Source organism: Felis catus, chromosome B4, assembly GCF_018350175.1.
Source record: "Felis catus isolate Fca126 chromosome B4, F.catus_Fca126_mat1.0, whole genome shotgun sequence".
In the NCBI taxonomy this organism is placed as follows: Eukaryota; Metazoa; Chordata; class Mammalia; order Carnivora; family Felidae; genus Felis; species Felis catus.
The window spans coordinates 80,792,418-80,814,745 of record NC_058374.1 but is presented as its reverse complement, the minus strand read 5'-3'; the positions used below and the strand labels follow the sequence as shown (position 1 = coordinate 80,814,745).

The following is a 22,328-nucleotide window of genomic DNA, read 5'->3' as shown; positions in this document are numbered from 1 at the left end:
TTTTTTTCATGTATTAGTTGGAATGCATTTATTAAGAGACACTTCCTTCACCTACGATGTGGTTGCCCAATGGTACAGTCCATATAGGCAGAATAAGTACTCAATTATTTCCCTTTATTAACAAGTTGTAAAGGTAATGGACTGATTTCCTGTCATCCTCCAAACATGACGAGTAAGCCAGACACAGAAATACAAATACCCCATGATCTCATTTGCATATGAAATCTAAAATAACCAAATTCACAGAAGCACAGAGTAAAATGGTGGTCGCCAGGCGATGTTGGCCAAAGTGTATAAAATTTCTGTTATGCAAATCAAATAAGTTGCAGAGCTCTAATTGCAATATAGTGACTATAACTAACAATACTGTACTGTATACTTGAAATTTGTTGAGAGAAAAACATCTTAAATATTGTCACCACACAAGACATTGTAACTTCATAAGGTAATGATAACTAGCATAACTGTGGTGATCATTTCACAATGTACATGTATACCAAAACATCACATTGTGTATCTTAAATATATGCAATTTCTATTTGTCAATTATATCCCAATAAAGCTGGAAAATTTTTAAATAAATTAGTGGATACCATTGATTACATTAACAGAATAAATTATTATTTATTAATAGAATAAATAAGGTAAATTATATAAATATCTTAATAGATGCAGAAAAGCATCTGATTAAATTTCATATCCATTCATGGTAAAAACTTTTGCAAACTAGGAATATAAAAGTGATTTCTCAATCTAGAGTATCTTTTTATTTATTTTTTTAAAGTATCTTTTTTAAAAGACCTACATTAAATATGATATTAATGGTGAATTAATGAAAGTTTTCCACCTGAGATCAAAAATAAAACAAGAATACCTGATTTCACCATGTCTGTTCATATTGCATTAGAGGTCCTCGCCATTGCCAAAAGGCAAGAAAAAAATGTAAGAATTGGAAAGGAAAAAATGAAACTGTCATCGTTCCCACACAACATGATTATATCATGATTGTAAATGTGGAAAACCCCAAAGAACTTGCAATCAGACTATTAGGTAATTTGAACTAAGTCATTGGACATAAGGCCAATTTAGAAAAATCAACTGTATTTCTACACATACAAGGAGGGAACAATTAGAAAATAAAATCTAAAAATAGCATTTACAATAGCATTAAAAAGTCAAAATTGCAGGAATAAGCCTAAAAAAATTTTCTACACAGCAGTTACAAAACACTATTAATACTATATTGCTAATTCAAAATTAGTAATAAATGAAGGGATAGATCATGTTCATGAATGGAGAGACTCAATATTGTAAGCTGTCTATTACCTCCAAATTGATCTATGGATTCAATGTTATCCCAATAAATATACCACCCAGTTTTGGTCCTGGATGAAAAAAAAAATTCCTAATTCTTAAAAACACAGGATGATCAAACAGCCCCATAATTGCTCATTTACATTATTTTACATTATACAATAATAGTCTGAAAATAACAATATTAATACTACCACCTCCAATATTCAGAATGTATTTTTAAATTGCCTGTGCTCTCCTCTGATTCTCATACCCAGTATCTCAATCTACTGAATACATAACCAGCTCGTGCTGTACTCGCCTTTTAAACTCTCATTTAGTTTTAGTTCTACATGTAACTGTTTTTTTAATGCTTGCCACCATTCCTTCTGGTGAGATTTCCCTAGTCATTCTGATTGTCCAAAGCTCACACTCTTAACAGATTCCTCAGGACATGCACATTGGTAACAGTGATATAAAATCTTTGACTCACATTTTCTTTCCTTGAAATCTTAAATATGTTACTTCCATTTTTTTCTTCTTTTAAGATTATTTTGTTTTATTTTATTTTATTTTTATTTTAATAATCTCTACACCCCTCTATGTGAGTGAGGCTCAAACTCGCGACCCCAAGATCAAGAGTTGCAGATTCCATCAGCTGAGGCAGCCAGGCGCCCCCATTTTTTCTTGCACAAAGCATTGCCATCAAAAACCCTGATGATAATCTAATATTGTTGCCTACAGACCCAAAGGTTTTTTGTCTTACTTTGAAGTCCAGCAACTTGACTACTCTCTGTCCTGGTGTTCGTTACTCTGGGCTGATATTCTCAAGCAGAAGGTATGTTCTTTCCATTTGTATTTTCAACTCTGTCTGATTTCAGGGAAGTTCTTGAAGTATGGATTTTAGTTTGTTCTAGTCCTTCTCCGTGGTTTTCTTCTTTAGGGACTTCAATTATGTGCTTGTGGATTTCTTTTGCCTTTCTTCAACATCTGTCACTTCCTCTTGAATTTTGTCTCTTCCACTTCTTTTTTTTTCTTTTTAAATTGTTCCTACTTTTCACTTCTACCTACCTGGCATTATCTGTTTTGTTAATTCATTTTTATATTCCTTCTCATGAAGTTCATTCTGAAGTGATTTTTTTTTCTTCTATTCCTCTTTCTTTCCTGAGTTTGGCCATCTTGTTTCTGAGTTCATAATTCTGATTTATGTTGTTCTTTTATATCTCACAACATTTTCTCAATGCCTTTTACCTCATTTTGAAATAAAAGATTACCAGATTTGAACTGCCTTGTAGATATGTTTTCTTGGCTTTCCTTGTCTGTAGGGATGGTATCCTGCTTTTTCTTTTTTATAAATACTTTTCTGTTGCTCATTTTTTAAAGTTCATTTACTTTGAGAGAGAGAGAATGAGCACACACACGAGTCGGTGAGGAACAGAGGGACAGAGAGAGAGAGAGAGAGAGAGAGAGAGAATCCCAAGTAGGCTCCACACTCAGTGCAGAGCCTGACCCAGGACTTGATCCCACGACTGTGAGACCATGACCTGAGTCAAAATCAAGAGTTGGGCGTTCAACCGACTGAGCCACCCAGGCACCCCTCCTGTTGCTCAATTTTAAATGAAATTGATATCCCTGGCCTTGTAGAAGGAACATGGTTCAGAGTGGCTTTGCTAACTTTGCAGAGCCCCCTTTTCTGTTGTTCTCAATATGGCAGCTTAGCTGTGAGATTTCCCAGCTCTGCTCCCCTACCCTGCCTTTACATTTTCTTCCCTACTTTTTGTCTCTTGTCCCTATCTTACTCAATTTTTATTCTCCTCTCAGAAGTTCCTCCTCCCTGGAAGGGACGCATTGTGGTTTTGTATCAACTGTTTCCTAGGAGCTTTGGCCAACACCCTGCTGACTTAACACAGGCCACTGACACCCACCTGCTAGTGGAGTGAGGAAAACCCTTCTCATTTCAGCTACTGTTTTCAGATTGGTCTGCAATACCTTCCAGGGAATATCTTTGGGGTATTTAGGAGTTTTTCTGCTCTTGAGTTTGCAGGGTTTCCCGTTGTTTGTCTCTGCCTTCTCCCTTCTAAACGGGACTAACACACTCTTGTGTCAGTGAGTGACTTCCTCTCATCCCCTTGTATTTGGGGTTTGTGATATTTGTCAGCAAGTTTTGTTGTAAATATTGTACATGAGTTTTGGGTTTTGCCATCCAGTTACTCTGTCTTTTAAGTGGAGACTCAGAAAAAAATTAAATCTATGCCGCAGCTGCCCCATTTTCTTAGAATTCCACCCCCCCCCCAAAAAAAGCACTAGCTTTTCAAAAGCCTTAATGCCGTAAGGAGTTTAGAATTCATCTTGCAGGTAATGGGCTGACAAAGATTTTTGAAAGTAAAAGCTGACATGACAGTATGCTTTTTCAAAAGCTCATTCTGGCAAAACCATAGACAGAAAGCTTGGAAGCAAGGATACCAACTAGAAGGTTATTGTCATAGCACAAACAAGAGTTGTAGCATTCTGGAGGTAGGCAGTGACAATGACAACAGATAGGAGGGCACAAAAGTTAGAGAATCCATGTGTCAGTGCCCCTAACAACTGACATGCATGTTTCCTGGACGCATTCCTTACTTTTTATTTTATTCCTTACCCTTTTATCTCCAACAGCCTGGCTTCTTCCTCCAAGGGAGAAGTCTGAAGAGCTCAGACCATAACCCCACTCTCCTTCGTATCAGGCCTCACCCCAACACTGAGCCCCAGAACTACCTGGGGAGGAGAGTGATATGCTGCCCCAGGTCCCCTTGTCTTCCAGAATCTCAGAGGACGTAGGAGGGCATTCCCACCTTCCTTCGGGTGCATGGTCCCAGTCTCAGGCTTGCCAACCCTCTGAATGTTAGTCTTCTTCTCAGGAATATCCTTGGAGTTGGAAGGAGCTCCCTGGGATTTGGTCAAATAAAGAACAGAACCTGCACACAATCAGAGCAGCAATTCAAGACTGCTGCTCAGGACTCAACACCCAGTTTCCATGGTCTCTGGCCACTTGGAAGCAGCAAGCCTTAGAGGGAGACCTCGGTCCACTGACAAGGGAAGAGAAGCACAGGTGACCAGCTGGGGTCAGGGCATCTCCCCTTTGCCCACAGAAGGTAGGAAACGAGGAGAGATTTCTGTGTCTCTCTATTATTCATTGATTTGACAAACACACAGCAAGTACCTTCCATGCAAGTGCACTGTGGGATTTCAAAAACAAAACAGGCAGGGGCTGGACCGGGTGGATGAGGGAGAGTCTGATGTAGGGAGGGGTGGCCTCAGATGACTTCTGGAGGGAAAGGAGGGCCAAAGGGACCATCAGCCTGCTCCCACAGCACCCTCTGCTGTCCCAGATTTGCTGTGGCTGTCAGGGCACCTTCTGATCTTGCTGGGACTGACTCCTTCAACACACTCAATCCTCATTCACCCAGAGGGCAGCCTCCACATCTTCAGAATGGGCTGCGGGAACAGGGAGAAGCAGAAAACACATAAAGTTGATAGAAAACCATTCTTAACCCGGTGTTTCTCTTAGGCAAAAGTGTCCTGGGGCTGGGGGAAGAGGGGCAGGGGCAAGGGTTATGAACACTGTCCAGAGCATGGACTCAGAATCCTCCCTGGAAAGGGAACTTTCCACCGAGGCAGCACTCCAGCCCCATTGCAGGCCATCTAGCATTGGCCAGAGAGCACTGGGAGACCTGAAGAGGGACCAGCCCACACAATGGGATGTCTGGAACCGGCAGGGTCTGGAAGGGATCTAATGATGCCCTCTTGTTTTATACAGGAGGAGGCAGAAGCCAAGGGAGGGGTGGTAGCTTTCCGGGGAGACCCAGGGTGCCACTGGCAAAGTTGTGAGAAGAATCCAGGTTCTCCCAGACACTCAGCAGAAGGGATCCTATGGAATGACCTTTACAGACCAAAAGTGAGCTATACATGATGCAGGATGCTGCCTATGGACGTGATACAATGGAGGGAGGGGGCAGAAACTCATCACTCGTCAACATCAGCTATGGCAGAAGTGAAAACCATTCTAAGACAAAGGGACAGGATGTGGGACCAAGTGATTCTGCTTAATAGATACGGACACAAGGTTGAGACCCCAGGGAAGCCCCACGTAGACCCAGAATATGCCCGCAGTTCTGACAGAAACCATCCTACCTTGTGGGTCCCTTGATTCTTATCCACATGCTCTCCTAGAACAGGGCTAGTTTTCTTGACATTCCCCACACTCTTGACCCTCTTTGAAAACTCCGCCTTTAAATTATCCCTGGATATGAAAACTGCCCCTTTTCCTTAACTTTAAATTCCAACATGCTAAGAGTTTTATGCTAGAATAGAGAAGGGAGGTAGCCAGGCCAGAATCCGTTCTCATGAATCGTTCCAGAGAGTGTCACTGCGGTCTCACCACATTCTGGCCCATGAAATCCTCCCTACCTCATGCATGAAAAAAATACCCTCTGTTTAATTCATTTAGCCCAGCAGAAGTAGTCTGGAATGTTCAGCATGATTTTATTTAAACGAAAATAAATGGGGAATTAAGGAACAAAAAAACCCAGGATTCCAACAGCCCCAGCGAATAGAATCCTGACTCCACCAGGGAATGCTCACTGTCCAGGCCCACAGGCTGTGCGGTCTCCTCCTTCCTCCCCAGACTGCTGCGGGATCCAGAAACAACTGGCCGAAACTGCAGGCGCCCCGCCTGAGCTCTCAGCTTCCCTTGTCTCTGGCCTGTGTTCATTCGCATGAACTCTCTCCCACTCCACCATCCAGAAACATCCATGATACAGCCAAGCGCTGCCTCACTTAAACTCATGATGTGGGATCAGCCAGCCAGTTCTGCTTTCTGTGTGGCAATCAACCAGGAAGCTGGTGGCGGGAAGAGGCAGGATGAAGGACAGGCAGAGAGCTGACACTCAGACTCGGTGTGTTACAACCAGCAGGGGCCTAAGGGTCAACCATTGCCCAACATTCAGGTGGGACTCTACTCCTTCTCCCGAGGGCCTCCTCATACATGCAAACCAAATTACATCATTCTTATTATAGAATAATTTAGAACAAAAATAAGTGGCTATAAACCTCATGCCTCCAACATAATGGCATAATTTATCCAGACTGTACATTTTTTTGTGCATAAGACAATATTTTAGTGAGCTTGGTAATGCCAAAAGAAAGGAAGGCGAAAGAAAACTAGAAAGCTCAGAGGCCAATTTGAACATTTAAAACAAAGTATTTGGGGGGCACCTGGGGTGGCTCAGTCAGTTAAGCATCCACCTTCAGCTCAGGTCATGATCTCATGGTTCATAAGTTCGAACCCCACATCAGACTCTGTGCTGAGGGTGTGGAGCCTGCTTAGGGTTCTCTCTCTCTCTCCCTCTCTCTCTCTCTCTCTGCCCCTCCCCAACTTGTGCTCTCTCTATCTCAAAATAAATTTTTAAAAAACTAAAATAAATAAATACATAAATAAATAGATAAAAGTATTTTTATTTGTGGTGATTACAAGGAATTCCTTTGGAAGAACAGGGCTCTCTGAATAAAACGACAAGAGGTAAAGGAAAACAGCAAAGTAACAGTTGATCTGTTCCTCATTTCAACAGTTCACATGATTATCATATCTGCAAGGGTCAGTCTGTCATCTGCAGCCATTGGTATTATAAAGTCAGAGTTAAGTTTCTTTCCACGAGGGAGTTAACTCGCAGGATAAAGGCTCAGAAAAGAGGAAGAGTGCTTGATAAAATTGTGGTTCATTGTGATGTATCATAGGATACAAATTTTTCTCTCCAGCTGAGGTTTGTGTTGCACACAGCTGGCAAAACTGGGGGCATGCCTGGGGTCTGCCTTCGCAGTGGAGAAAGGTGGAGTTTTCTTGGTGGTAGGAGACAAAGAGAACTCAACTATTTAAATTTTTTTTTTCAACGTTTATTTATTTTTGGGACAGAGAGAGACAGAGCATGAACGGGGGAGGGGCAGAGAGAGAGGGAGACACAGAATCGGAAGCAGGCTCCAGGCTCTGAGCCATCAGCCCAGAGCCTGATGCGGGGCTCGAACTCACGGACCGCGAGATCGTGACCTGGCTGAAGTCGGACGCTTAACCGACTGCGCCACCCAGGCGCCCCGAGAACTCAACTATTTAAACTAACGGGTAACCAGCGCAGTGCACATGGCTGAGTGAGGAGATGAAAAATAAAGTCAGGTAAATGGATAAAGGTGCCAGGGGAATGATGATGGCCTGGAGAGAGTGAAGGTCTAAGGAGCGAGAGACAGTGTGAAGTTCCCTGTGGCAGTCAGAGCCAATGAAATCTGGGACATGGATGATGAATATTCACCATTAAAGTGCTTTTGTGCTGGAATTTAACCCCAAGTTTTCAGCAAAGACAAAAAACTTACGTTGGTGCTGCTCAGAGAAATTCAGAGAAGGGGGCTCTGTCCCATATTTGGGGATATTCAGGGCACAGAGAACAGTTCCAGGAATCAAGACACAAATGATATTGACAGTTGAGCAGGAAGAAAGTCATAGGGAAAAGGCTCAAAACAGCAGAAGCTCTTGGGAATCCACACAGATATTAACAAGGAAATTGGATTTCTCCCAGTGGGAAGGGGGATCGAGTTTGTGTATTATGTCTTAAAAACAAGTATTAGAGAAAGCAGGTAACACTAAAGCTGTCCCTAACCCCCCTTGCCCACCCCTACATTGAGAAAGCTGGACCTCGAATGCATGAAATGAGGAATGCATGATACAGCAGAAATCACCCAATTAGAATATAAGGCAAGGGAAAGAATTTCTCTCACCCTCTCCTCTAGACCATCAGCCCTGCCCATTTGCCTCCCTTCTCTCTGCCATTGTGATGCTATGGATGGAATGACTTCTTGAGACCCCCATCATCTAAGTGTCTAAGTCTCTGAGGAGGTTAAAGGTTCCCACTTGCCCGGTGGGTGGGCCTCTTCTTTGTCATTAACTCAGAACAGGAAGTGGGGAAGAGGTTGGAATTCTCCCCAGGAGAGAGCCAGAGGACCAGACAGAGCCAACACTTGTGGCCAACTGAGGGCATCTCAGGACTGTGGTCTCTGGAGTTCTTAGAATCTCAACAGAGAACAAGACTAGTTGCCTCCTGCAAACCTCACTGGCAGCTTCTTTCTTCAACCTCCAGCCCCACAATGCCTCAGGCTCACACATGAATTAACAAGAACATAAAAATCCTATTTGTCCAAGCCACCTCCATGAGGAAATTGGCTCTCCACACAGCTGGCTCCACCCTCAGCACCTCTGGGGATTAGGAAGTGGGTCGCAAGCACTGTAAGTTGAGAAGGACATAGACCTATTTCAGGTCCTGTATACTTTAGAACTGCCTCCAATTATCCAAAGACACAGACCAACAGGAGACACAATGACCTCTTCTCCCTGTTTCAAACTCCATTGTCTCACCTCAGCTTTCTACCAAATGCCCCTCATCACCTCTGTTATTCCCCCTGATATAACGGGTCTCACCTCACTTCCACTCATTCACATTCCCCAATTCTGCATCCAAGCCCTACACTAACAAGTCCCCAGCCCTGAAGGCCCATATTCCCACTCCTCTCCTCGGGGTCTCTGTGTCCACGAAGTCTCCCCAAATTAGTCCCTCACCCACAACTTCCCGTGGTCTGATAGTCCTCAACTCTCCATCCCCCCACAAGAAAGGGATTGAGAATGTACTAAGTGTTCCAAAGACCTGGCAAAGGCCAGTTCCTAACTGGATGGTAATAAAGAGAGGAGAATATATTTGTCTCAAATAAACCAGGACTTCTCCACATTCTTCAAACTTATCGCTTTGGAAAGCCTTACTCATCCCAGTGGACTTCCATTGCTACAGAATTTTCTCCCCTTTTGAAAGGACTTTCAGAGGCAGTCTGGGAGCCAGACAAAAAGGGAACCTGGTGATGAAGCAACCAAACCAAGTTTCAACCCAAATCTCTCTCCACCTTCTTCCTCACCATTGGTTCCAAATGGTTGGTAGTTGATCATTGCTAAATATTAGCTCACCTTCAGAAGCACATGATAGGTCCCTTTGGGAGTCCCAAAGCCTGGGACATTGACTCTGAGAACATTTTGTAGGCAAGCATATGTAACATTCAGCCAGTTTACCTCCTGGTCATACTCGATGCACTTGACCAAGATGACTGGTCAGCTTCTACCAGCTCAGGGAAAAAACTCGTTACTGCAGTGGCCTCAGGTGCTTGCCAGAAATACCAGTGAAGTCACTCAGAGTGGTCAGTTGACCAGGTAAAGCACCTTCTGTTCATGTCTTAGATGCAGGGAACATCATCCCCATCCTCCTCACCCTCTATATTCCAGGTTCCCTAGCCTACTGTTGAGGATAGAGCCCCGTACCCAGCTAGAGAAGAATGAGAAAGAACGCACAGGACAGGAGGAGGGTCAGATCAGCACCCCAGCGATCACCAGGATGTTTAACCAGGCATTCAGAAACAATCACCTGCTCAAATAACCCAGAAGACAGGGGTGTACTTTTCTTTAACCACATCCAAGGAAGGAGGAATTAAAGTCTTCAGGGCTTCATCCCTGTCCCCGCTCCCTCCCCACACCTCCTCCCTCTCCATTTTGGGTAACAGCCCCAGCTTGGTCACAGATCATTACAGAGCTGTTTTAAATTCATGAAAACATCTTGTTTTGAATTAATGAGAAAAAAAAAAAACTCTTTACCATTCAGACCTCTGACCCCTCACCACCATTCCTGGGAGTACTTGCCCCTTTAATTCCTGAGGCCCAGAAACTTGGAGAGTCAAGGAGGCAGGGGTGTGGTGCAGAGACTGCCATAGGCAGCGCTGATTCCAGCACCCCGAGGGCTGATTTCCTCCTGGAAAAGACTTGTGCAAATAGCCAACAACGGTTCCTGTTGGCTGTGTAATGAACTGTCAAGATGACTTTTGAAATGGGAAGAAAGTATCCTCCTCTGCCTACACATACCTTCCACTCAAATACACACTACACACCCACACACAGGTACACACACACATACACACACACCACACACAAACACGCCAGACAGCATACCACACGCACACCACAGGCACTCACATACACCACACGTAGAACTACACATACTCAACCACAAACACAAATAACACACACCACACATAAACACGCATATATATACATCACATACATATACACCATTCACCAGACACGACATACCACACACATACCATTTACACACACATACACCACACGTATACCCACACCACACACCACACGCATACAACTACATACACCCACACCACATACCCTCACACACACCCCTGTGCTCTGCTACAACTGGAATCTCACCCCACGCGAGGCCCTCCCATCTCGGACTCTCTCCTACGCTAGGTTTCAGATCTCCAGGAATGTAGCACCTCCTATCCCTCACTCTCTTGTCCATAATACCTCTGGGTATTTCCTCTAACATTTCTACTCTTCCCTCAGCAGGTTTAGACCTTCATTTTTTTCCTCCTTAGACCTTCATTTTTCTTTTTCTTCTTCCTGGCACTCCTCACTATAGGCCATATCAACATCAAATTCGTTAGTTTAATTTTATTACCAGGCCTGGACTGTGAGCTCCACAAGGGTAGAAACCCTGTCACACTGACCTCTCTGATGCCAGTGTCCGGTATCTGCAGAAGAACTGGAGCCCCTGCCTACCTTCCTCTGAGGTCTCCCCGCTCCTCCCCGCCGTGCCTCCCACTTTGATATGAGACTTGACTCCCTGACTCCCAACTTTATTCCCACCCTGGACTGCAGGAACTACCTGACCTTTCCTTCTGAAGACTCTTCTGGAAGCCATCAGTTAAACACAGTAGCACCATTCTCTGTCAAGCCGAATGTTCCCCATATCATAGCCTGTCCCCAGGGCCCTTCCTCGGGGGGTCCCACCACGGACCACTTAGGAATTCCAAACCCAGTGCCGGCCCTCTTTGCCATGGAACCCCATAGAGACCCTCCACACTTCTGAGAACATGCAAGCTTTCTTTCCAGACTCAAGGAAGATTCTATGGCCTGAATCACCAGATTTCCACACTACAGGCACAAGCCCACTTTGCAAGACAGAGGGAGCTATCAGCCTAGGTTCCCTTAATAAACCCCACAGATACCACAGCAAAGCATACCTCAAGGGACTGGGTATATAAGTGAAATTCCCAGTTTCCAAAAGATTAATCTAAACATAGTCCACTAGCTCCACATGCCTTCAGCCCAAATTCTGAAGGCATGTGGCTTCACACATTTAGTCTCACTTCATCAAAAAAAAAAAAAAAAAAAAAAAAAAATACTGCCTTCTTACTGCGTTAAGGCATCTTGATTCAGGCTGTGAATACAAAGACAAGTTAAACATGGTCCCGGCACCACACAGCTTGAAGTCTGGTGTGGGAGACCTAGCTCTGTGCAGATAACCTGGGGACGGGCTGATTGATGCAAAGAGAGAAGGAAGCACAAGGAACCAATAAGAGCACACAGCCCAGAGCTCTGACCTAACTGGGTAGGGAGAGGAAGGAGGACAAGAATGCCAAGGAAACTTCCGGGAAGAGGGTATTCCTGGTCTGAATCTTGGAGGATGAATAGAAAGAAGCCAAGCCATCTAGATGTAGGAGGGCATTAAAGAGAGTAGGCAGAGGAAAACACGTAAAGAGGCAGAAGCTAGAAAAAACAAAATTTATGCAAGAGATTGAAAGAAATGTGACATGACTGAAGCAGAGTCCAGATGAGGGAGTGAGGAGGGGTCGGCACTGAAGAGAGAGACAGGAGACCCTCATGAAAGGACACATGAACTCACCCAGGCTCGCCTATTAGAAATCACTAGACAGCCAGTAGACCGGAAGCTGAGACTATCAGAGGGAAAGCCAGTGATGGGACTGTGTCTTTAGTGGAGATGAGAAATGGTGGAGCCCTGGCAATGACAAAAAGGCAGCATGTAAAGAGGGAGACGTGATGGGTGTCAATGACCTTGTGACATAGGTGGTCTGGGAGAAGGAAAAATGTGAAATTCCTCTCAGATGTCTAGTTAGATTGCTGGGTGAATGTCGTGCTGTCTGAACAGAAAACAGTGGGAGAGGATGAGCAGGGGATGGGGGGAAGCTGGACGAGACCAGTTTGCAGCTTGTAGGGTTTGATAGGTTTCCAGTAGGTCCTGTAACTGCTCATTTGTTGGTGGGTATTAACATCCGGGTGATGGATCAGAGCTGGAATGTGGATGTGGAAGTAATAATTGTGACTCTAGGGAAAGGGGGAAAGGGCTAAGAATAGAATACTGGAGGGCAGTGAAGGGGCAAGGAAAGGTGAGTCAGGGAGTAAAGGGTCGCCAAAAAAGAGAGGAAAGGAGAGGGAGAGAGAGAGAGAGAGAGAGAGCATCCCAGCATATCACAAGGTAAAGGGTCAGCTGTGTCGCAAGCCCACAGGCTGGGAAGTGGAGATCGTATCTGAGCACCTTGATAAGGATTGTTTCTGTCCCGGGGATGGTAGTGAGAACATTATGGGGCGATGGGAACATAAAGTAAAACAAGAATGTTGAGGTAGTTTTTTTCAAAAGCTTGCTTGTAAACGGGTTGGAAAGAAGTCAGAAAGGGATAACACAAACACTTTATTTTTTCATATTAAAACTTTTTTAACATTTATTTATTTTTGGAGACAGAGACAGAGCGCGAGCAGGGGAGGGCTGTGAGAGAGGAAGACACAGAATCCAAAGAAGTTCTAGGCTCTGAGCTGTCAGCACAGAGCCTGACACGGGGCCCAAACTCACAAACCGTGAGACCACGACCTGAGCCAAAGTCAGACACTTAACTGACTGAGCCACTCAGGCTCCCCTATTTGTTTCTTTTTAAGATGTCTGTCTGTATATTGAAAAGAGAAAGCCAAGAGAGGATCACAGTGAACTAAGCAGGAGAGAACGGGGTGCTGTACAAAATGGGTTCCTGAGGTGAGGTGGGCACATCCAGAGCTCAGGGAGAAGCCTCTCTCCTTCTACACATCTCAACTTTTCCCGCTGAACTTCACAAGTGTCCTGGATGGTTCTGCACACTGCTGAGACAGAGTCCGAGACTATGTGGCATGCCAAAGTCAGTCAGTTACTAAATAGAGAACCCCACCTCTAACCCTGTGGACTAGGAGGGGCATGCCTTCTCTTCCAGGGCGTGATGACTCCTACTACCACTTATGCCAATTGTCATTGTATGCCAAGTGAGGCCCTCGCCCACTGTGTGTCCCTCAAGACAACACCACAACCCACTCACCTTTGCCTGTCTGGACCCAGCAGTGCCCAGCAGCACTGGTTTGATCGAAACCCTAGTTTTCATGTTATCCTCAGCTCCCCAGCTTGGGCCTGAGAACAGATGGAGGAGGGAGATGGCCAATCTTGACATAGATATTCCTCAATAATGGATAATTATGATTAATTATACCACAGGATGATGACTATGATTTCCAATCATTGAATGAAAAACAACTGAAGTGGGGCAAGTGATTGCCTCTCCCGAGGCCACACAGCTAATAAATTACAAAGTCAAGTCACAAACCCATATCTCCAGGGCTGGCTCTGTCATCCCAACCAAACACAAGTCCACAGGAAGGGATTGCGAGGTGAAGAGGGCACTTTTGGATTCTTCACTAATCTGGATTATCCATACTACTGGCCATCCTCCCCAGCTGAAGGACAAGCCCAGAAGAGACTACGTCCTCCTACTAATTTACCCAGAGACCTTTCTGGAGTTGAGAATGATTAGCTGGAACTGAAGTCACTTTGGTGACATCTACAGAGACTGAGAAACTGGTTACCGTATGGAGAGCCTCAGAGAAGATCCCAGCATCTCCAGGCCTTAGTGAGGAGGGGCCTCAATATGTCCTGGAGGCAGCCTCCTGGGATGGACTTGGCCCAACCCCAGGGAAGCCCCAGCCACTCCATCATCTCCTGAGGAGGCTGAGTCTGACCTCCTGGGTCACATGGCCACTTCCCTGTGACAGAGACATTTCTGGGCACAGCCCTCCTGCCAAAGTCCCCTCCTCAGAAAGCTCTCACGGCCTCTCTTAGGACCCAGATATCACCAGAGATGGCAGCCCAGGTGATAGGTAGGATGGTGAGGGGAGAAGCAGGCAGAAGATGTTTGGATGCCAGTCAGGCTTGTGCTGGCCCCAAGGCTGATGTCCAGGACTGACCTACAGTGAAGGCGGCCACTGGCCAGTCCCAGCCAGCCCTTGTTGACTTAACAGGTGGCTCTGAGGTGGGAGAAGAGAGGAAACAGAGAGCACACCACTGGAAGACTGGCTCCCCTTGGTCCCTATCATCATTAAAAGAGGCCCGGAGAGACAGTATGCCCACACTAGCTCCCAGGACCTCCAAGAACTCTGTGGTATACCTACTCTGGCACATGGAAGCATGAGGTTTACAGCTCTCCTCTTCCTGGCAGCTCTGGCTGGGGTCCTGGTCTATGCCCATGAGCATGGCCTTTCCCCTGCACCCATCCTTATAGCCCCCCTAAGGTGGGCCCTGCCTCCCCTCCTCCCTTCCCCTCCTCAGCAAGGCAGTTCTCCCAAGTGTGTCTCTCCGTCTCTCCTGCCTGCCACCAGGTTCACCACACAAGGGCCTGTGCCCACTAATGAAAGGAAGCAACGCACCCTCTGGCACCTGCCTGGCTCTACAGTCCGGTCTCTGGTTTGCCCGTTCTTCTCTAGCTACTATGGAATTCTTTTTCTCCACCAATGAGCTTACCTTTGCCACCTGCCCAGGCTCTCATATAGCTGCTTGCCCATCCCCCACCCCATTCTTTTACCCGCCCACTGTCAACGCCTCCTATCCAATCTTCAAATGCTTGCCCCTTTACCTCTTCATGACTATGGATGGATTTCCTCAGAGCAGCCTCACTGAAGTCCCAGAACAGTTTAATTCCCTATTACCCATGTTATTACCTCCTGTATCCCTCCTTCCTACCACCATCATGAATGTAATTAAATCATTTTTCATGTAATTATGTTAATTCATCCAAATCCCCAACGGACTGTCAGCTTCCCCAAGCAAAGACTATCTATCTTCCTCAAAGCTATATCCTCAACTTCTAACACAATATCTAGTACCTAATATGTGCCTCATTTATGTTGTTGAAAGAATGATGGAATGGAGGGCTGATAAAAATCAGAACCCATCCTGCCCCATCACTACAACCAGGTCATGCCCCTTCCATTTTAATTAAGAAACTCAGACATCCAACAAGGTATAGAAGAAAGTCAGAAAATGATTCCATTCTAACAGAGATGTTATAAGTTAGCCTAGGTCTTTGGGGGAAGATAACAGAAAGACAGGTTTGGTTGAGATATTAAAAAGCATTTCTGGTAGACCCTGTGTGGCAGACATTTCTTTCCCATCTGTCCACACCCATGCTCCTGTGATTAGAGGTCTTGGAACTTCAGGGAGCCCCAGTTGGATCTGGCTTACCCACCTGACATGGCCACTCCTCCCTCCTTTGCCAGTGACACAAAGGCTGCCTCTGCCCCAGGATCGGTGAACTTATGAGTCCTTCCTCTCCTACCTGCCCCAGCCCTGGGTGAGAGGGTTAATGAGGAGGGGTGTGAGTAGATGAAAGAAGAGAAGTAGAAGAGGCATTCAGGGCAAAAGTTTGGGGATACCCACCTCTAGGAGCCAGGGAGAGGAGAGACTTCCTGAAAAAGAAAATTATGTACCAGAACAAGATAGAGCCCAGGGGAGGAAAAGGTCATCCCTGCCAGAAGTGAAGGAGGGAAATGGAAAAGATAGGAAAGTTCGTCTTGACTAGCAGGAGGAAGACAACATGGTGGGGGGTTGTCAGAAGTCTTCATCATGTCCCATCCTCAGCAACACTGCCATTCAAAACCTTTCTTGAGGTTCCCCGTATCCCACCACGTAACTCCCGTTTCCTGGCCTGATGCTCATGGTGCCCATGATCTGGATCCAGCCTACCTCTCAAATTTAATTTCCCCAGACTCTACCTCTTGCGTCTTCCATATCAGGCAAAGTGAATGACTTCCCTTTTCCTGGATAACTCTCTAACCCCTCACTTGTCCAGGCCTAGCATGCTTCCAATCCCAGCCGTTCTCCAAAGCCTGCCCCCCATCCCCACTAAGAGTTCCTCCAGGTCCCTGAAAGCCTATAATACAAGCTTCTTCTTTCCAGCTGAGCTCCATCCCTCCCACACCCGCACCCACACTCTAGTCTGTCACAGAGTATCTTGCTCTGTGTGGCATTTTCTGTGTGGCCCACTCGCATTCTCATGAGGGAGAAGTTAGTCCCCTGAGCAAAACCTCTCCACACTAGGAGGCTGGTTTAGGGGATGAAAACCAGTGGTGAGGGGCGGTGGGGGGTGGTGGTGAGAAGGGGGCATTCTCTTTTAAGAGCCAACTGGTCTTTTCTTCTCTCTGAATCATAATCCACTGGAGGAAAAGTCCATGAAAGAACAGGAGACAGCAGGAAAAGACCAGAGCTGAAAAGGCCTGTGAAAGAGTAAGGCCTGGAGGGGATAAACACCACCACTGGGGGTGAGGAGGGCGCTCTTGTTCCTTTTACCCTCTCCACCTCTTGCAGCAGCCCAGAAGGCATCAACAGCTGAAAAGACAAATGCAGAAGCCCTGGGGTTAACCAAAAGGACACCAAAGACATCAATGATGCTATAGATCCAGCCTTGGACGGGGAGGGGGGGGGGGCAGGGGTTGGTTCCTACCTGCTCCCACACACAGAATCACTGGGGTGGTAATATTTGCTGTGTATACCCACCTACCACCTTTCCCGTGAGAGAGCAGATGGCTTCCTCAGCAAAACCACTTCACTTTAGGGGTCCCCAAGGTGCCTAGGGTGGGGGTTGGGGGTTCTCTTACAATAAAACCACTCTTCTGCCCTGAATTACTATCTGTCCTAGAAAATGGCCAAAAGGAAGAAGATGCTATTAAGGAACTCGCAAAGCCAGCACTGCATACAATTAAAGCTCTAAAAAACAATGGTGAAGGTGAGTGTGTCCCAAGAAGAGTGGGACCTTGTGGGCCCCAGTATCAGCATCCCCATCCCTCCTCCAAAGCCATGTACCCAATCCCACCCCACACGTGAGTCCTGGAACCACCACAGTGCCTCCCCACTGAACCTTCACTCTTGCTGTGCCTTTAAAGATCTCCAATTTTTCATCCACATACAAACCACTATGGTCACCTGATACCAGATTGCCCCTGGGGTGTCAGCTCCAGCCTTCCCACTGCAGAGCCTGCCCAGGTGGAGAAAGGCAGGTCTCTTGGGCTCTGGTGAATCTACCCTTGACTCCCGTGCAAGGCCCTCCAGGGGCTAGGTGAGGTTGGAAAGCAGAAGACTGAGTTGAGGAGAATGGACATGGTGGAGCTGGGGTCTGGACCACATTCATATTCTCTTCTTTCCCACTCTTTCCTCTCCATCCTCAACTCTCTCTCCCTCTGTCTTTCCCCCTCCTTTTCTCATTTTTCTATAGCTATCCTATATGATGTCATCCATGATATTAAGGATAGGGGCACCTGGGTGGCTCAGTCATTTAAGCATCCAACTTTGGTTCAGGTCATGATCTCACAGTTCGTGGGCTCGAACCCCACATTGGGCTCTGTCCTGACAGCTCAGAGCCTGGATCCTGTTTTGGATTCTTTGTCTCCCTCTTTCTGTGCCCCTCCCCAGCTTGCACTTTGTCTCTCAAAAGTGAATAAATGTTTTAAAAAAAATTGTTTAAGGATAAACCCAACTTGCAGCCAAAACTGTAATGAGAAGCTAAGAAATGATTCCCAGAAGCACGCAGGCTTCAAGACAGTAGCATAAAACCTAAAAAAAAAATTTTTTTTAATTAAATTAAAAATAAAACCACTATTAAGCTGAAAGCATCAAACTTAGAATATGTATGTGCTTTCTTTAAAGAGAGGGGTGGTGAAAAGCCTAGTCAGGTGTCCCCAGGATAGAGAGGCCCCCCCATGAGGCATCATAAGCACCCTGGCTCTTCATCCTGAACAATAGCTTCCAGACTGAGCTTCCCAGAGAGCAGAGACCCCAGAGAGTTCGTTCACTCATACCTGCCCCCTCATCCATGTCTGCAGGAGCTGAGCCTCCCAAATTGGTTTTCCTTTTATTCCTCAATTTCCCTGCCCAGTGACATTTTACTATGCATCAGAACGTTGACTGAGACTTTTTCCACAGCCCCAGAATTGGCCCTAGGCCCACACCTGGAAGCCACAGGCCACGAATAGCCTACATTCCATGGAGAACTTCTGATACCGGGAGCATTACACCACTCTGCTCCCCACCCTGAGACTTACCAAGAGTTAGAAAAGCCACCCAACCCGAATCTACCCCTGGGCTAGCATTCCATGCCTATGGAATAGGAAAAAATGGAATCATCAGAGTCACTTGCTCTGTGGGTAATGCAGTGCTCCTACCAGAGATTTTTCTTGAATGCTCCATGGAAGAACGAGGGAGATGCTCCTTCCCTCCTCCAAGTCAAGTAAGGGGCTGTGGGAATCACTCATAGATTGGAGGTTCTAGTCCAAAAGGAGACTGGTACTCCCCTCTGAATGGATGCTCACTCTAGGCTGACCCGGATAGCCCAGACTGGAGCACAGTAAGACAGCTCTGGGGAGAGCCTGTGTCCCCAGGTGGCAAGAATATGTTATTGAAGGCTACACTACTATAAATAATAACCCAAAGTATAATGGTTCAAACACAATGGTACATCTTTCTCATGTACCAGATTTGAGGGAAGGGGGCAGGAGTCAGTCCTCTCCATGTAATCATTTAGGGATTCGGGCTGGCAATTGCTTTGGCATTGAGGTCATTCTGTCATCTTCTTCACCATTCCAACCACCCAAATGTGGAAGGATCCCACAAGATTGCTTGAAGGTTTGTCTGGGCTACACTAGTAAGTGATACAGGCTGTTGGCAAGAACTCAGTCTCATGGCCACACTTAACTGCAAGGATCTAGCAGGAAGATGATCAGCATGAATGTTGGTGTCCCTGTGGCAGAAGTTGTGGCAGAGTGAACCACAAAAGTGGTGCCTGATTGCCATCTGAAACTTCTGGAGGCAGGAAGTGTTTCATGGTAGACCATAGAAGAGATGTAAGAACACACTCCCACCTCAGTCTCCTGAAGCCTTTGGAGGGCAAGGGAGAGAACTTAGAAATTCCCGTTGCTCTCATGAATGCATTTAGAAAAGTGGTCAAGGGCCAAGAGTCTGTACAGGAGGTTCCAGGCCAGGAGAAAGGAGGCAGCACCTGGTGACAAGGTCGAGTTGTCAGTCACTCACAGGGCCCCAGAGGAATTGTCACTTTTTGAGGGGTTCCACAGCAATGGCAGGAGCTGGGGTGAATCTGAACACCGTCCACCTGGAGACCATCACACCCTACATCAGTGGAAGTCCCTAGAAGAGCAGATAAATGGAGACCAAGCCAGAAGACCAGGACCTCTCCCTCCATTAACAGGGACCAGTCACCTTAGACGATCTCTGCCTATCCTGTCGCACCTCCCTGAGATACAGAACCTGACCCCTTTCCCCCTTCGTGTCTCTCCAGTTAAGTGTCTGCCGGGGAAGAAAAGGAGGGAAAGTTTTAAACTGGAAGGACTCTTAACCAAAAGACACTAAAAAAGGTAGAATCTGCTTAAATATGTCACTAAAAATGGGAAAGGGAGATTTGACATATTTGGAAGCACTGTTTGCAAAAAAAGAAAACACCAAATCCCAGCTAGTCAATTAACTGTTGTTTCCAAAGATAAAATTAACCCACAAGGACCAGGATCTGCCATCATGGAAATAGTCAAGAACTAAACACTCAGTTCTGAAGGGGTCTTCTGTCATGTCTACTAAACATTCAGCTCCAATTCTCCAAAAATTCAGGAAAACACACAGAAGGAGACACAAAGAATGATAAAGCAAGCATGATTAAATGTTAACATTTCTGGACTCCAGTTCCCAGTGGACCTAGGAAGAGCATGTGAAGATTCTTGGTACTATTTTTGCAAATTCCCTGTAAGTCTGAAGTTATTTCAAAATAAAAAGTAAAAATACTACAGAAAATGTAAAAGGAGAAGGAGGAGGAGGAGGAGGAGGGGAAAGAGGAGGAGAAGGAGGAGGAGGGGAAATAAAATCAGGAGGTTTCACATGGAAATCCAGATCTCCAGTTTCTCTTGAAGTTGAATGTCTGGCAACAATCAGCTTGAGGGAGGGGCAACTGATCACTTTAGAGGCCCCAGGCACACCCCAATTGGCTCCAGTTCTAACACTTCTGACTCCCTAACCCTGAGGTGGAGGGACACTTCTCATTCATCATTGCACTGTTGTCTGCCTTATATCTGGCCTGCCTGGCTCATCTATGTTACCTGCCTGACTCCTGGATGCACTGACATTTGCAACTCTTAACCCTGACCTTTGACTCCAAGTCCCTGGATCACATGGGAGCCATGAGAATTCTTTTGGCTTAGACCATAGGCAGAAGGGCTGGCTCTTTGTTCTTTATGACTCCCTGTGGCTCCCTGGAGCTCGCCACTTCACCTGTGAAACCAGAAACAGAAAAAAGGGTCCTTCATATTAAGGTCTGGAAAAAGCTTCCTAAAGTTGCAGAGGATGTATTTTTCCCTCTAGGCCCTACTTGATGTCCACTAAACCTTCCAAAATCAAAATGTTGAAAGATACTGTAATGGTTCATTTTATGTATCACCTTGACCTGGCCACAGTGAGCAGCTATGTGGTCAAACATCATTATGGATGTTTCTGTGAGGGGGCAGTTTGAGTGAGATTAATAGTTAAATCAGTGGACTTTGAGTTCGGTGGATTGCCCTTCAGAATATGGGTGACCCTCATGTAATCAGGTGAAGGTCTGATAGAACAAAACACTGACCTCCCCTGAGCAAGAGGGAATTCTGCCAGCAGTAGCCTTCAGACATGAACTACAGATCTTGGACTTTCCAGCCTCCATAATCATATGAGCCAATTCCTTAAAATAATACACACACACACATACACACACACACACACACACACACACACACGTGCATGCGGGCACGCGCGCAATTAGCTCTATTTTCCCTAAAGGACGCTGATTATTACAAGTACTAATTGGTTAAGACTAGAGAAACAGTGTTATAGAGGCCTAATGTTTACTATAAAATAGATTTCATATTCAAGCATAGAGTTGTGGTTGATAGCAAAGACTCTGGAGCCAGAAAGCCCATGTCTAAAACCAGCTCTGCCCCATACTAGCTATGTGATCATGGGCCAGTCCTTTAACCTGCCTTTACTTTAGTTCCCCCATATGTAAAGTGAGAGTATTAACAGTACCCATCTCATTGGGTTGTTATGCGGATTAAATGAGATAAAATTTATAAAGCTCTGAGAACAGTGCTTGCTTGGCACATATTATATGTTGTATGTTTGTTAAATAAGTAGAATAAGAGTCTTTAAAATAATTCTACTCATTGCTTTGTCTTCACACCTCCCCCACGAACAGATGAATGATCAAGGACATTAGGAGAGTGTAGCAATTTGGGCCAGCCCATAAGAGCTTGGCAGAGAAGATCAGCCATGTGAATTGCAGCAATCAGGGTAAGATACCCCTCATATACACAGCTTAAGTCTGTGTCTTGAATGTGTGAACTATCTACCCCAAGAGTCTGGGTCACTTTCTCCTTTAGAGTGTCTTCTAACCCTCTAACCCCAGGACAGGGTTTAACACACAGGAGAAGGGGAACAAGGAGGAGACATTCAGCATGGGTCAGACAGGGTGGAACGTATCACTCAGGGTCCTGGCAGAAAACCTATGGCATGATCAGAAAGTTTTTTTAAGAGACCTTTTAATGAAAAAAAAATTTATTTACAGAGGTACGAGTAAGGACTCACAGCAGCAGAAAGCCGTTACCATCCCTAACACTGAAGGGAGAGGAAATAGCATTCCCTGACACCAGTTAGGAAATGGAGCTGTGGAACCAGTGTCACCAGACAAGCTATTGTCATAGAGGAACACAGCCACTGTTACTCCATGCTGTATTAATAATT

At 45.7% G+C, this 22,328-nt stretch overlaps 1 long non-coding RNA gene across 1 annotated transcript in view; it reads right to left on the bottom strand.

Moving 5' to 3' along the window:
- Window positions 1-4,438: 4,438 nt before the first annotated feature.
- LOC109501616 overlaps window positions 4,439-22,328 on the bottom strand; it is a 36,000-nt gene continuing 18,110 nt past the window's right edge. The window contains exons 3-4 of the long non-coding RNA XR_002743902.2: window positions 20,704-20,828; window positions 4,439-4,767 (exon numbers count right to left, since the gene is read on the bottom strand). This is a non-coding gene — a long non-coding RNA (uncharacterized LOC109501616). The remainder of the gene's footprint in view (window positions 4,768-20,703; window positions 20,829-22,328) is intronic.